Genomic DNA, 15,623 nt, shown 5'->3' on the forward strand with positions numbered 1-15,623 from the left:
ATAGAATATGCCTAAGCATTTATCCAACAGCAATACCTCCACACGAAATATTTACACATCTTATACTATACTATTTATTAGTTATTATATAACGAGTATATAGCGAGTATTATATAACGAGTATATAGCGAGTATAATATAGCGAGTATATCTTCGATATACTCTAGTTGTGTTTTCCACGCACTGCACTCGCTTCTAATTATTGACATAGAAATTATAATCGAGTACTGGCAAATAATGATAACTGGTCACAATTGTTGGAAATTAGACAATACTTCCGATGCTCAGATTCAATACCTCGGTCAATATTTCACAAATTAAAATAGTAACTTTGCCATCACCAAGCATCAATTTTATATTATCGTTTCCCTAAAAGTCAATACCGTCCTAATACAAGACAATCAATAACACTTAAAAGTCCTCCAAACTGATGATTTCATATAAAAAATTATGCTAACTGATAACTACTCTCACTGGAGCCTCGATAACTACCAGGAGAACCATTTGCCTCCCCCACGGCGACCACCGTAGTGTGACTGTCCCAACCACTCCCTGCAGGGTACAGCTCCTGGTCCACTTGGTCGCTGGTCCACACACTTATCCCGGGATTTTCGCTCGTACAGACCTCCACCCGAACAGACAATCCATCCTCCTAATATGATAGTACTTTTTGAGTATTGGATCGAAAGTACCAATATGAAGAGCTCCATTACACAACTTTTTATACTTTTTAGTATAGAATACGAAAAAATGCTAGAAAACGTAAATATTCCTACGTCTTGTATTGCACACATATGTACTTTGTTAGGCCAACGATAGCGGCTATTTGGACTAGGATTACTTGGAGAGAGCCAAGGTCATAAATTTATGGTGGTATTGAAGCAGTTACCAGTTTACCGAATTCAGTACTACAAAAGTCAACTTTCTGGCGGTCCATCACGGAATATTGGTGCATTCGATCACGTAGTTGTTCAAGTACTTTCATGTTAGGAGGATGGGCTGCAACAGAACAATTCTTGGTTATCTTAACCGCTCCTGCGCCTAGGCCTCTTCGGTGCCTTCACGCTGGCTCCATTGTTATGGCACTGTGAACCACTGTCGTTATGGCACTGTGAACCACTGTCGTCATGGCACTGTGAACCACTGTCGTCATGGCACTGTGAACCACTGTCGACATGGCACTGAACCATTGTCACTGTAGCTGTTCCAGCACACTAGACACCATGAACCATCCACACAGGTTCCAGTTATCATAAATCTGTTTCTTATAACAGCTAATACAGTAAGCTGCGATAACCTCGATCACCCGTTCCACGGTCATCTTGGCAATATATCACTGTCGGTATACGTGACAACACTGTACCGCAAGAACCGCTTTCACAGGTTCTACTGATGACTTTCCACTTAATTCACTGTTACTAAGCCAGTACTCTCGACTGCCTTGAACCACTAACACTGATTCCATTATTAACTTGACTCTAAGTCACCATCACCACTATTAGGCTAATACCTTATACTGCCTTGAACCCTCCTAACGGTTCCACTGTTAACAAGGCAGTTAACCAACGACACTACAGCTCCCTTACCATTAGGTAACCATTAGTCTATCACCGCCGTGTGTGGCTCCCGAGGGTCTCTCAACCAGATTATATTGGCACATTAGGACGACCGGGAAAGCGGTCTGAGGCTCTCTCACTCAGACACCTCATCATGGACATCACTGCTGGAAGTTCCTCTTGCAACAGTTCACGGCTCCGACTGTAGACCTTGCTAAATTATCTCTCCTTTCCCCAACACCTCACTTGAAACTCTGTGTCCACACCTCGGAATAAACACCACTCGGTTGGTCTTCAAAAACCACGGGTCATTAAAGAAGCCTTGTCACTAATGTTCACATTGATGACGGGTTAAAAAAAATGATCTTCCGAGCGAGAATAACTCTGAGTATGGCTATGCCGTCTGTCAGGCTGTGGGTGACAACTCACCCACAGGTTGGATAATACTACAAAAAAAGTGAGACACATACCTTATATATAATGCTTGTCAGTCGTTGAGCTGCAGTGCGATGAGCTGTGGGGTTTCACTTACCTGTAATGATTCAGAAGTTAAGGTTAGCAAACCTGCACACTTCACTGTCTATAGTGTTATCTTGTTATCTCGCATCGCAGTGTAATATAACCAAAGGTTGCGTGGTACAGTATTACTTCAGCAAAGGTCGAGACCTGCTGCTTACCTTATCAGAAGCGATGAGAGGCTGGGTGTAGGAAGACTATAGTCATAGTCACTTGTCCTGCCGGGAGGACGACTCGCACCACACACTGTAATGTAAACAAATAACAGAACTTATCTTCCAATGGAATCACTTACAAACCTGCACAGAAAACGCATAATATTAATAAACAAAGAAACCCTTTAGGTTGTGTTTACATGTTCACCAGCCAACGTTATGCACCAAACTCTACAGTTCACTGCAATATATTACATGTAAACTAATGAACATTTTTTTCACGTCGGAGGTATACAAATAAGCTGCTGTATTAAATCTAAACTGGTAGAAGAATGCTAAATGTCTGGTTGGTCGAGGAAGTGACAAGAGGAGCTAATTATACAATAAAAGTGAATTTCGAGGATGTAGTCTGAAGGGGGAAATGAGAACCAAGAATTGGTTAAAATATGAGCGATTTTTTTTGTTTTAAAGTTAATGAACTGGAAAGGATCGAAAATTTTATCCTAACTTAACCAAAAAGCGTCTCATTTCCTTGTAAAGGAAATAAGTGTAACAAGCAGATGGAAAAATGCTATTAACAAATTTCAATAATATATCTGGTAGAACTTTATCAAATGAATCTAAGCCCATGATGGTGCAGTGGTAATACATTCTACCCGCGCATCGCGAGCGAGTCACCCAAAGTTCATATTCTAGCCCGTCCTCGAAACTAAGACCCAAAAGCAAATCCATGTTCCCGCCAAACCCCCTGTTTATGAATGAAAAATGGTTTACACACGACTCACAACTGATTTCGTTCAAACACTTCCGGAACAAGTGCTTCACTGGCGAATTTTGTTCGAACCACAAAGCTATAAATGGTTCATCCACGTACTATAAATTAACCCGTTCTCACATACAAAGATCCAAGCTCGTTAATCCAGCCGCCTAAGCCCTGTTTATGAATAAAAAGCGGTTTACACACGACTCAACTGATAACGTCCGAACACTTCCGGAACAAGGGCTTTGTTCGAACATCCTCTGTTCGAACCTCTATTCTGTAAATGCTTCACCCTCGTTCTTCAAATACAAATAATCGCCAACAAAACCTAAGCACCTAACCTAACCTACGCCTAACAATACATTGATTTTTTACGTGTAATATTAATTTATATATATGAGAAGGGAAGGGAACTATCAGGGGAAAGCGCCAAGCCATTACGACTATATAGCACTGGGAAGGGGGGTCAGGATAAGGATTTGGGATGGAATAGGGGGTGGAAAGGAATGGTGCCCAACAACTAGGACGGTCGGGGATTGAACGCCGACCTGCAGGAAGCGAGACCGTCGCTCTACCGTCCATCCCAAGTGGTTGGGCATTTTTAAATATATGAGAACAAACCAATTTTTAATACACAGTATGTTAAAATTGATGAATGCGTGTGGGGAGGACGGCCGCTGCTTTAACCATCCTAGTGTGAGAACGGGTTGTATAAATACAAATAATCGCCAACAGAACCTAAACACCTAACCTAACCAATGCTCATATATGAACAATATGCTAATATATAATATTAATTTATATGAGAAAATTCCCGTTTTGAATTAACAGCATGTAAACACATAAATACGTCTGTAAGGTCGACCGCTGGATGGAATGGACTCAAATCGAGGACGGGTTGCATATTCTGGCCGGGGAGAAACGACTAGGCGCCAATCCTTAACTATATGCCTCTATAAACCCAGGAGTGATTGGGTGTTAAACTGTTTGCAAATCTTTATGCCAATATTAACCTGTGTATTAAACTAACGGGTAAGACTTACCATGAACTATAAGAAGGAAACGCTCCAGTAGAGACGTCCAAAGGTCGAGCAGCTTACTGCTGCAATTTCTCTGCCGTCTGCTGCCGGTCACCCCCAGAGCAGCAGACTAGAAGATGGGAAACATTATTAAGAGGAAGGTGAACTGTTTTTAACTCGGAACCTGGATCATAGATGGCGCCGAGGTTCGTCACGTAGCCTCTCCACCCTTGCCCCATGGTTAAGAGGCGGTGTGTAGGATAATCACATCAACTGTGACACTATAGCTCTCTAAATATGTCAGTTGCTTAATTTAGAGACTACTTGTGGTTGGTCTCGAGCTCATTGTTGATGTGACGATGTGCATTGAATTTTGTAACTAGCTCATAGAGACTAACTTGCTTAGCTAAATGAATTTTGGGGTTCAGTCCCTGAGCCCATTATATGCCTCTGTAATCCCTTATACTACCGCCCACAGGATTGGTATGGGGCGCATAATAAATGAACTAAACTGCATTGTTGTTCATTCAGGACAACGACAATCGAGGTACTGTTTTGTGTGTGACGTCACGTCGTCTCAGCTTCAACAGCTATATGACAATATGTAAAATTATCATACGTTATATCGTTTACCTAAAATGTCAATAAACTATTAATCCTAAAAGTAGAGTCATCTCCCTTTTTCACTAATCGACATATATTAATTATTATTCACTGCTCTATACTGTTTTACTTCCGATAGCAGTGTGAGCCCACTACGGGCTCACCATAGCCCGTGCTTCTTGGAACTTTCTTCCGAGTAGCTGAATCTAAAACAACAACAACAGCAGTGTGAATTAGATAAACCGGTGTGTGGTGTTTTTGACCAATGAGACTCGTTGTTACAAAGCGCTTATTCATTCATTATCTAACTCAACAACAACAAACGCGGCGTTGCCATTCTGCACTTTCCGTCAATAACAACAAACGCGGCGTTGCCATTCTGGGACCAGATTCACGAAAGCACTTACTCAAGCACTTACGAACGTGTACATCTTTCCTCAATCTTTGACGGCTTTGGTTACATTTATTAAACAGATTACAAGCATGAAAACTTCCCATTCAACTGTTGTTATTGTTATAAACAGCCTCCTGGTGCTTCGGAGCTCATTAACTGTTTAATAATTGGAAACAAAGCCGCCAAAGATTGTGAAACAATGTACAGGTTCGTAAGTACTTGCATAAGTGCTTTCGTGAATCTGGCCCCCTGGATTTTCCAAGAAACTGAGGGAAGGGGGGGGGGATGGTAAGGGAATACATTTCCTCGTCTGTACCACAAATGAGAGTAATTGGCAACAGAACCTAAACACCTAACTTAGCTTAATTTAGGCCTAACTATACGCCAAGTTCTAACATATATAATAATGTTAATTTATGCATGAGAAAATTCATGTGCACACTTAGTTGTAATTTATACAATTAAACCGGAAATTTATGATAATATATTTATCTACGACATTTTAGTTGAAGCTAAATTGTAAACTGCATTTGCTTCTCAGTTATCTTATTGGCATAATATTGAACCTGCATATTAAAATGAGAAATACGTCCTGGCAGAGTAACGTAAAACGGTTCGTGAGACACATATAGTGTTTCGGGTTGACTTTGAGTTAGCTCACGAACGGTCCCAGTCCAAAGCGAGTCTAATAAATTGCTTTGGTGCTGGACCTAAGGAGTTATCAGCCTCTATAGCTCATTACCTAAGCGAAGGCCCGGCTGGTTCACAATGTTTATGTACGTTTTGTGAATTATCCGAGTCTGTGTTAGTCCTTATCTTATTGATTTGTTGAGCTGACACGATTCAAAGCTATGATTCGAGACATGCTTTATTCATTCCAGCCTGAACACTCCCTAATTAACACAACCAAAATAACTCTCGAAACCTTTTATATACATAATTATTCATTAAACCCAATGTATAATATAATTAAGTATGTTTGGCCAACATAATGGATGTATGACCAGCCGACAATAATACATTAAACTCTAAAAGATTATACGCATCGTGAAGCAACTGTTTCACGTGTCCGAAGCCCCAACTCCGAACCAATAATCCAGCATTTGGCCAAGAGCGGTCACCCGAGGCGCGTCCCTGCACTGTGTAGTGGCGAATGGTGAAAAAAAAGTTGTGAAATATTTCTGGAAATATTCGTCTCTCCTTGTAGAGTGGAAGCAATAAAAGGTTAGAACACATTTTTAGTGAATGAGTTGATACAATTATTATAATTAGTAGACATAAGTATACCAAGACTGGGTAATTGCTAGTTCGCCAGGTTACTGATGTTCCCATTTTGTCCTTTTGTTGTGAGCTTATAATGATGTTATTTTAATATTTTGTATAGTTAATGTTAATTCTTGGCAGCATTGGTTTAAATAGAAGCCGTGTGGAGTTGAGAGACGGTTTTGTCAGTGTTGGCATTAGGGGGTACCAGCAGGAAATAGTTCGACGTTACGGCGTCGTTTAATGTACAAGGACGGGTGGTTGGAACCCATTAACCGATTAGAGTATTTTCTCCGATACGTCATATACTTGCTTCATTATGCTCAATGCCTCTAATTATCTTATGTCGGGTTGTGTGATGGTGTCCACCCCTATATTTCTTTCTTCCCAGCTTAGCAGAGTCATATCTCCGTAGCCTAAGTGTTCTCTGATGTTCAGGGAACATTTTCATGTGTGGGAAAGCGTGGAGCGTGATTAAGCTGTATTATAGACTGTGGGTTGGTTGGTGGTGGTGTCGCTGTCGATCCTTCTCTACGGACAACCCAACCCACAACTCGGTAGAGTGCTTATACCTCCCTAGGAGATCACCCTTGGCGCTTCTGGCTCTTGGAGAGGGGCTCAACGTCACACGTTTAGGGGATGCGGCTCCAACACTTAGCCTTGTTGTCACGTGCACACACCCACTCGAGCCGCTGTGACTCCCCACTCTCTCCTTAGGTGATATGATCTCCTCAATCCCCTTTTGGCTTATTAGTACTACCTTCTACCCTGTCCACAGCAGTGGTTCTTGGTTCTTTCTCTCTCTCTCTCTCCTTCTTTACTACTTCCTGGGAAGCCTCACTAGGACAAGGGCAAACACCAGCAAATTGGGATACATTTACTGGACAAAGCACATTCACACATATAATAATAATGAATCCTATACTCTATAATATTACAATCAGGTTGCTCTCCAACACAACCAGAACTCTACCATCAGCTTATCAAGTGGTATCCTATCTCCTGGTTCACCACCTGATACTATCAACCTCCTCAAGTTGATCAAGTCTACATACACTGTTGCACCATCAGCAAGAGAATATATATATGTATCTATAAATGTGTACAAAGAAAATCAGCTTTTGAATGCAATAACATATATCAGCATAAATGTTCCTTGCTACACTGCAATGATCAATCGATCACCCTATCAGTCCTAGAACGCATACATCTGTAGGTAATCCAGCCTACGACTGTAACTCTAAACTTCAGTATAAAACACTCCTTGACATAAGAATGCCAACAATCACTCGCCTCTCACTGCGTCATACACGCTAATGACAACCAAACACTATCAACTCCCTACAAGTAATCCACCTGAACTTCCCTTCCACCTCTGGAAGTTCACTACCCTGATATCTTCAGGTTCTTCCGGGCTTCACTACCAGGATCCTCTGCAGCTCCTCCAGGCTGCTATCATGAAGTTTTCTTGAGCAACTAAGGTGCTTCACCCTTCTGCTAGGTTCCTCCACAGCTCTCTTGGCTGCTACACCATGAAGTTTCCTCGAGCAACTATGGTGCTTCTCCACCTCTACAGAAGCACGTGACACTCCTCTTCACTGCTTCTCCTCACAGCTCGAGGTCTTCTGCTTCACTACCTTGGAGTCTCATCAATTACTTCATCTATGCTGGCTTCGAAGTTCTCAGCAACTTCTTCCCCAAAGACAAACCTGCAACCCATCGACACTCCAATAAAATGTTTCCCCTTTAACACATAAACAAAAATATTCACACAATATGTTTGTCTCCAACCTCTATCTGTCCTCTATATACAGTGAGAGTGGACTCCCCCGTTTTGGGCGGGTCCATACTCCACCTCGCCTGGCGGCGGTCCTCACTCGTTGGGAGCGTCTTCCTCCTTCAGGAGCCGGGCTCCCTCAGTCGTCTGTCAGAGCTCAGAGGGGACGGACGTCGCTCCGTGTTCCTCCCTCTTCACTCTATTTCAGGCTTTCTGCCTTATTAAAACATGTCTAACTTATAAATAAACATCGCCACTGTCGCTGGGCACACGACCAACTACAAGCAATCACTATGAACTGGCGTATATCGTGCTTACCACAGATTATCTGGTCGAGGGCGCTTTCCCTCTGACGGCGTCTGGTCAGGGCGCTCCACACAGCCCACGAAAATGCCTCTGAGAAGCTTATTAAACTCTCCTCGCCGTCCAAGACTTGAGACCACAACGTTCTCAGCTCAATTCCACAGCTGGCACGTCTGCACACTTCTCTTCTCTTAGAGATATATCACTAGGGGTTCCCTTCTGACGGGAGCTCAAACGGAGCGCAGCTTTCCCCTGCGATGTCTGGCACTCAAGTGAGGTCAAAGCTCCTCCAGAAACGAGCCTCACGCCTCCAGCAAAATGTCCACATCTCCTAGCCAGTCATTCATCTGTTTCCTTACTTACTGCCCATAATCTTAAATTGCTCATTGAATCCACCATACTATATTTCATATGGGTTATCACCTCAATATTTGCTAGACCTTCTAGTTAGGTCAGGCTTGCTGAATAACTCTCAAGGAGAGAGACTCGTTTCTCCTGTAGGCTGAGATCATAACAGCTGCCTGTAAAATGGCCAGCTAAGTTTGATAATGCAGGGGGGCTTACGCCTTTTGGGGGCATAAGACGGTGCCGAGCCATCATGTTTCCCGCCAAAGGATTGGCCAACCAGGCGTTAAGGCCTGGTTGATCAACGCAGATGTCTGCCTTTCCCCCTCCTGTAGCTGCGCCCGTCTCTGTAATGCTCTTTGGATCTCCTTACCTTAATGATTAACTTTAGTGATTAACTTAAGTGGTTAACTTTAGTGTTTACAGAAACAACTAGAAGTGAACACAGGTCGCTCATTGCTACGAATATGTGTATGTTAAAAGTTCATAATTAAACTATCGCTGTTGCTATTAAGTCGATATTTGACTAAATGTTTTGAACATGGCGCTACTTTACGCACTGTAGTGCTGAGTAAAGGCGTAAATCGCCTCAAACAACGCCCCCCCCAACACAAACAACCCCCCCCCCCCCAAGATATGAAATTAAAATGACGTATCGGTCCATCTTGGAGCCTTATCAAGCCGTCACTGGACAAGAGTTGGGAGAAGGACCTTTTTTTTTAGTTAAGGCCAAATCAATTAGAATTTTGTATAACTGTGGAACACCCAAATAAAAAAATTAATTGGAAACCAAATGACAATCAACTGTTGCTTCGCCAATCTCCCGTTTTCTAGCAATCACCAAGTTGACAATGTTAAATAGGGATATTAAAATAAGAAAATGTTAAATATTAAAGAAATAGTGCATTAAAATTTTTATTAATACGTATGGAAATGTCTGTTCCTCAAGATTTTTTTTTTAAATTAAGAAACTTTTAAATCTTTGTTTTCCATATTCATTATTAAATCTGTTCCTCTTCATAAATTATATACATAAAAATATTTATGGAAGAATATATATTGTCAATTAACATTAGTATTTCAACGATTTTTTTGATGGTCTATACGATAGTCCTCAAACTCGTATACAGTTTGTATACGTTGTATCGTATACAACGATAGTCAACCCATAAAGCTATTGTCCAAAAAGGAAAATTTACACTTACGGTGTTCGCTTCAGTTGACTTTAGCATTTCGAGCAAAGATTTACAGCCGAAATTTACGGCAACATGCATCACATGACCCGGGACATCCGGAGCCTAAATGGCTTAGTATCCCCTGTTATCTACTATTTTTTATTTACTGCTGACTACTTGTACAACACGAACATTTATGTAATTGGAACGAAATTAAAGGACTGTAAACATTGTTACATAAATTTGAAAGATAGCAAAATAAACAAACTGATAACATTTATTGTCACACGATAGTATGGTTTAAATCCCCTCATAAATTTCGAAAATTACGAAAATTTTAATTGACACCTGAATTTTCACATTTTTATCGTGTTTAAATGTGTCGTTAAGGCAACTCAATCTCATGATGTTCCTCTCGTCTGAAACACTGACATTGTACACGTTGCTAATCAACCTGTGAGCAAAAAATATCAAATAGTTGTGTAAACATGGCCGTTATTCTTGATTAACTAGATCGTATAGAGGGAGTGGAAGGGAGAAGGCAGCGGCGTGCTTTGTTCTCATATCTAGAAAACTACAAGTCATTTCAGAACTTGCTCGCCGTCAAAACATACCTCGATGGCACAAGTTTACGTTAATGTGGATGCGTTTTCCACTCGTCGTAGGAATTAACACAAGTTTTTAATTAAAGTTACGGATTTAATGCATCTCGTGAGTCTGTATTTTTCGTTTTATACAGGTAAGTGCAGGAACTCCTGTTAGCAGACTGAGAGCTTTCCTTTCGCCTAGTTCATCCTAAGTCTTACTCACTAATTTCCCTGGAATACGATCCTCCAGTAGTTTAACAACCAGGTACCCCATCACTCCTGGGTGAACAGAGGCATACAGTTAAGGATTGACACCTAGTCAATCCATCTCGGCCAGAATACGAACCTAGGCTGAATCGCCCGTGAAGCGCGTGATAAATGGGTTACCAATGCGCCATCGTGGGCTTCGATTCATTAGATAAAATTTTACCATGTATATTAACGGAAAGTTGTATTAGATTTTGTTCAAGTCTCCTTTTTGCACATTTTATTTCCTTTACAGGAAAATGAAACGCTTTTTGGTAGGGTTCGGATTAATTGTTCGTCAATTTTTAGTTCACTAACCTTTGTTTTCAAGTCTTTTCCTATATTTTAACCAAATATATTTGTTTTCCTTTTCCCCTTCAGACTGCATCTTCAGAATTAACTTTTGTATAATTAGCTCTTGTCACTTCCTCGACCAACCAGACATTTAGCATTCTTCTACCAGTTTAGATTTAATACAGCAGCTTATTTGTATTCCTCTGACATGGCAAAAATGTTCATTAGTTTACATGTAATATATTGCAGTGAACTGTAGAGTTTGGTGCATAACGTTGGCTGGTGAACATGTAAACACAACCTGAAGTGTTTCTTTGTTTATTAATATTATGCGTTTTCTGTGCAAGTTTGTACGTGATTCCATTGGAAGATAAGTTCTGTTATTTGTTTACATTACAGTGTGTGGTGCGAGTCGTCCTCCCGGCAGGACAAGTGACTATGACTATAGTCTTCCTACACCCAGCCTCTCATCGCTTCTGATAAGGTAAGCAGCAGGTCTCGACCTTTGCTGAAGTAATACTGTACAACGCAACCTTTGGTTATATTACACTGCGATGCGAGATAACAAGATAACACTATATACAGTAAAGTGTGCAGGTTTCTTAACCTTAACTTCTGAATCATTACAGGTAAGTGAAACCCCACAGCTCATCGCACTGCAGCTCAACGACTGACAAGCATTATATACAAGGTACGTGTCTCACATTTTTGTAGTACTTTTCTTTATTAAATCATAGACAATATAAAGGTCATATTTACATCAATTTACAGGGAAAAATACTACATTTAAATATATTTTATATAATTCTCAGTAAACCAATTTTCCATATTACCGAGTATGAGCCGTAAACCCCAACTGTTATACATGATGCTGCCTCGCAAGAACTTGAATTTTTAGTCTACTGAGCAACCCTATCCACTGAGGGTTACTGAGGCTACTGAGCCTGTCTATCCACACAAAAAATATATATAATAAAAATTAGCTCAATTAGTGTATAATTAATTTTCTTGCATTTTGTCAATATAAAACCTTAAAAACCTCATTAAATCTACTCTAATGCTTGGTCAACATAAAGCTTTAGGAGTGTTTGCAATCCAGTTTACAAGAACAACTTTCTGCTTACAGAAATCAAATATATGTATATTATTCTCAGTTTCAGTACATTGGTCAAATCTATTGTTGTTCTTAATTCCCAACATCAATAAATTATTATTTGTAGGGAGGGTCTCAGGAATATAGCGATACAATAATTCACGTTGTTTTGGGGCAATACATTTTAAGATGGTTTGCCCATATTAATCACCAGTTACATTGTGGATTTGCTTCCTCTACACTAGGAACTATATGTGGGAGCAGGACATCAAACACGTGTTTACTGTTTATCATTTAAAAACCTTCCATAATTCAAATCCGCCTGAGAACATCAAATGCACATGAATAAAAGTGAGGTGAAATTAATGCAAGGTCGGCATACTCTGGCATATGTATCAAGGTCAGTATACTCTGGCATATGTATCAAGTAGCTAACGTGTATTTTACAAAAATAATGCTCTAGCGTATTTACATTATTCCTTTGCATTATCTTCTTTCTAAAGGTAGCACATAAGACAACCAATGACTTATGGTATACATTCAGTATTCCTATTCCACCGTCTTTCTTACCTTTACATAGTGTAGTCCGTTTAATTGATGGAATCTACCGTACCATACATATCTAAAAATAGTTAACATTTCCTGGTACACTGTCCTCGGTTAATGGCGGAAAGTTATGTTCACGGAAAATGTTGATACATTCTGTTGCCTCCACCTGGCAGGCAGCAGCCAAGTGACCAGGCCGCCCACACTTAAAACAAATTTTCAGTTGTCCGCTGTAGATAAATTTAATATATTGACCCGCTACTGACATGGATGAAGGAATATTACGGTGAAGTTCCATTTTCACTGTTGTACCATTGAAACACCCTTTTCCTGCTCCATAGGTATATTTATTGAAACGAACGTTGTCCACTTTCAAATATTGTTCCAGTATGTGAGTAATAGTTCCATTCGACATTTCAAATGGCGCATCCCTCACAGAAACACATGTAAACGTCTTGCACAAATTAATCACTTGCACAAATTAATCACTTGCACAGATCCTTTCCCATTAGGCAGACTGATATTGTCATCATCATACTGGTGACTGGCTGCCGGCGCCAGTCTAGAAGACCACACATGGTTTTATTCTCTAGAAAACGTAAGATTCTGAGCACCCATCAGCTCAAATCATCGCGGTTTTGTGAGGAAGAGCACATCAATACTCAAAGATCCAGAGAATATCTTGCTTGGAAGCAATCAATACCGATTTCGTCTACAATTGATGGACTAACAATGTTGTTAAGCTGCTGTACAGCTGACTGGTATTCTGTGCAACCCAGTACGCAGGGGAGCCAAACTGTCGTACCGCACTCGTCGCCAATGACCGATTTTTTTTGTGAGGACCGTATTACTGACCAGGTTATTTAATCCAACCCTGAAGGGCGGGGCGATACCCTGCGGGCATCACCACAAGGGGGCACCTTAGAAGGTGTACTGAGCCTAAACGGGAATGGTAGGCCAAACAGCTCAATTAGGTGTTAGGTATCCCTGATTCCACCTGGAGGAATCATTTTACGACCTCCGTCGGAGGGGAATGAATTTCTCCAGGCCTAGGAGTGTCTCAGGCATTAGGTAGGGCAGTGAGTGAATCGGTCCTCACTACGTAGACGCCATGAGGAAGTCAAAGAGAAAAAGGCAATGGAGGCAGCTTTCAGACGAGGAGGGACAGTGGACTGAGGGGCAGCAGGTACCGAAGAAAACTGCTATCGAGGCTACACCACTTGCTTCTACCAGCATCACAGCAGACATAATGGACCTAGAGAGGACAACACCAGTCACACAACAGCTAGTGTCAGGCAATGCTTCTCTGTCCACAACCCAGCCACAAGACGACAGCATGAGACAGAAGAGGACAGCACCAGTCACACAACAGCTAGTGTCAGACTGCACATCTTCCAAAATTCAAGATAATGCAGACAAACCACTTTCCTGCAGCATATCGAGTAGTAACGGCAATGGAGAAGGAACAACCAGAGATCAAACTTTCCATTTAGTCAACCTGAATGGAGAAATAATGACACCAGGAGACCAACAGACTGCAAATTACTTAGAAGAAGTAAGTCCTTCAAGGGACACCTGTATGCTTGGAAAAGCTGGACCTGTCAGAAAGACGCACACGAGTAGTGCTTTTAGGATACCCAGTCGACTTCTCACTAAATCCAGTACTAGAACACAAGCAAATTCCGAATGCGGAACGATGCCGCACAAAAGTAGACAAAGCAGCGACACGTCAGGTTCTGGTGACCGTCATGGGACATGTGCCAGAAACATTCAATCTTGGAAATTGGGGAAAATACCGACAGAGACAATACGTCCCGGAACCCCTGCACTGCCTCAGGTGTCAGAAATACGGCCACCATAAATCACGCTGCACCGGACAGGAGAGATGTGCAGCCTGAGGCACCCAACCAAAGACTGTATATCCAAGAACAAGGCAAAAAAGACCACAACAGCCAAATGTCCAATTTGAGGAGGCAAATATCATGCCTGGAGCACAACCTGTTCTGCATGGAAAGAAAAGGTGCAGACAGCTCAGGCCAGGATAAACGCGCACACCAGTACTACATACACCAATACCAACGTCTGGAACACTCGTGCACAGCCACAGAAGGGACCCACTCTCACAGAACAAAATTTCCCGAATCTATCAACTCCAAATCAGAAAATACACAAAAATGCTACAGAAATACAACAAAAGCAAAAAAGCAAAAAGCAATTACTTTCGGAATCAACACAACATATATACAGTTTTACTGAGGTTCAGCTGAAAAACATCGTAAAAATATGGCAGAGACTATTATCAATTATTGCCTACAGATGACGCAGAACGCCTCACAACAAGACTCAAGAAATCACTTGTGTAATAATGGACAAGATCGTGCAGCAGACCACAGTTACACAAGATATAGACATTATGAGGCAAGATGAAGCACAAGAGGACAAACAACGAGACATGGACATACAGACTACCAACAACAGTCAGTAGTCAAGACACCAGACCATCAACAGCTACAAAAGCAACTGCAAGAAGCAGTGACCACTCAAGATCAACAGAATCATACAATACAAAAGACAGATATATACAGCCAATGCAGTCTGATATGCAACAACACCAACAAAGAAGTATTGAAAAACAGGTTCCAACATGATGCACAGGTTCCAACATGATGCACAGGTTCCAACATGATGCACAGGTTCCAACTGATGCACAGGTTCCAACAACACAAGAAACGGCCACGAGCAATCAATGCAGTCCGATGTGTTATGGTGCCTCCCTCCTATTTCTCCCTAATGCCAGCATTAAGAGTCATATCCACTAACCCTGCAGGTTCCCTGAGATGCAGGGAGTCTTTTGATGTGTGAGGCGACCGAATTGGTTACCTATATATAGATAAATTAGTATTTATAAGTTTGATAGGGAAGGGGGGTTGCGCCCCTTGTACATACAAAATGGCGACCCCCTGATTAAAAGTGCGCCATTTTGTGGACGCG

The 15,623-nt window shown here is 41.4% G+C and overlaps 1 long non-coding RNA gene across 1 annotated transcript; it reads left to right on the top strand.

Annotated features, from left to right (window-relative positions):
- The first annotated feature begins 6,109 nt into the window (after window positions 1-6,109).
- On the top strand, window positions 6,110-13,408 carry LOC123745989 (uncharacterized). Its single transcript, XR_006771435.2, has 3 exons — window positions 6,110-6,227; window positions 11,393-11,477; window positions 11,623-13,408. It is a non-coding gene; the product is annotated as an uncharacterized lncRNA (long non-coding RNA).
- The last annotated feature ends 2,215 nt before the right edge of the window (window positions 13,409-15,623 follow it).

The sequence above is a fragment of the Procambarus clarkii genome, chromosome 78 (assembly GCF_040958095.1).
Source record: "Procambarus clarkii isolate CNS0578487 chromosome 78, FALCON_Pclarkii_2.0, whole genome shotgun sequence".
In the NCBI taxonomy this organism is placed as follows: domain Eukaryota; kingdom Metazoa; phylum Arthropoda; class Malacostraca; order Decapoda; family Cambaridae; genus Procambarus; species Procambarus clarkii.